We start from the raw sequence: 1,971 nt of genomic DNA on the forward strand, positions 1-1,971 counted from the left end.
GGTTCAAGGTCAGCCTGGGAAACTCAGTGAGACCCTGTCTCAAATTTTTAAAAAAGGACTGGGAGCATAGCTTAGTGGCAAAATTGTCCCTGGTTTCAAACCCCAGGAGTGCAAAAATAAATAAGTAAATTAAGTAAGTTTCTCTTTTAATCCTTTCAATCCCACAAAGAAATGCAGTTTCAGAAACATCATGTTGCACAGCCAGGAAAAAGTATCTACACGATGCAAATTCCTCTGAGTTCACCCACTCCTTCTCAGGGGTCAGAAACTGTTTTGTTTTTTTTTTGTTTGTTTGTTTGTTTTGTTTTGTTTTTAATGTTCTCCGTTTTGGCTCTCACAATCACCTATATTGCACATAATCTTTTCCCCATTTTATACTTGTGGAAACTCAGGGGCTGTCCTTCGCTGAAGGACACATGAAGCTAATAAGTAACTTACTTCTACAGTTCCATTTCAGTCTTACCACCACTAACTGGTCCAGCTCAAGTTGCCAAACGTGGCATGCCAGGACTTGGGCTGTGTATGATGCAGCTCACGTGGAAGACTTGCTGTCACTGGCCTCAGGGGAGTTTATGGGCACCTGGCAGGTAAGCAAACTTCATGCTGTGTAGGCTTTTCCATTATTACTTCCGTTTTCTGAACCTCAATTCCCTCCTCTGTTCAATGGAGATTGTTATTATTATTATGCATGCCTGTTGGAGCATGCATAAGACACACGAACACACACACACACACACACACACAAGCAGCTAGCACAAGGAAAGTTCACCCTGGATGCTCCATAAAAGAGAAACTTCCCTTTCAAAGGACCTGCCTTCCCATGACTCCACCTGCCTGTAACCAGATGGTCATGATATTTATGGCGTGTTTACATGCAATGGGCTCAAATCAGCAGCACCTGTAGAGGTAACAGGTATAGAATGAGATCATCTTAGCACCTGCCCCTGTATATTCAAGTAGGAGACTAGAAAGAAGAAACCTAAGGGAAAAATACCTGGAGTTACATGGGGGTGCCGGGTGCTTAGATCCTGCATTAGATCTTCCTCTGGGAAGGTTTAGAGATGTCCTCAGATGTAGAAAAGGTTGTTAGTGCAGTTACTCGTGCCCTGAGCTGACGCTGGACAGACCCCATGGCATCTTGGGGCTTGGGTGGGTGTTATTGTGGAAGGTCTTGGTTGAGTGTTAAAGGAAGTACTTTGCTCACCAGCAAGAGGGGACAGCAGAGCCATTAAAACAGAGGCCAGAGAAACCCAAAGACACCCAAAGCTCCTTTCCCAGATGCTCCTTTTGGCAGGTGGGGACAGTATTCATGCTGGAGGGGAAGCAGAAGGTGGCTCAGCTCCTGTCCATGTAGTCCCTTCTTATCCAACTTCACAAACTTTCAAACTCCTCAGGACCTCATCATCTCTCCTCCACTCCAGGAAGAGAAGCATTCTGAGGTTTTGAGAAAAACAAGCCTTGATCTGAATCTTCGATTTTTGTCCCAAGCATATCGAATATTTTCTGAATTCATCTCCTAGGTACTAGGTACTAGGAATTGAACCCAGGGGCGCTTTACCACGAAGCCACATTCCCAGCCCTTTTTATTTTTGTAATTTTCAGTCAGGGTCTCACTAAGTTGCTGAGGCTGGCCTCAAACCTGGGATCCTCCTACTTCTGCCTCCCAAGTCACTGAGATGACAGGCATGTGCTACTGGACCCAGCGAAAAGTTCAGACTTTTGAAACTCAAAAGCGGAGACCTTTCCTCCACCAACACATGACTTTCCCAGGATAAAATGTCCTCGAATAATCTAGCGCTGGGATTCTCAAAGTGTGGTTCCTGGACTAGCAACAACAGCCTCACCTGGGAACTTGTTGCAAGTTCAAGTTCTCAGGGCCCACCTCAGATTGACTGAGTCGGAACGCCAGGAGCCAGGCTTGGCAATCCATTCTAATACTCCAGGCGATTCCGACACAACAGTTTGAAAACT

The sequence above is a fragment of the Sciurus carolinensis genome, chromosome 19 (genome assembly GCF_902686445.1).
Source record: "Sciurus carolinensis chromosome 19, mSciCar1.2, whole genome shotgun sequence".
Taxonomy (NCBI): Eukaryota; Metazoa; Chordata; class Mammalia; order Rodentia; family Sciuridae; genus Sciurus; species Sciurus carolinensis.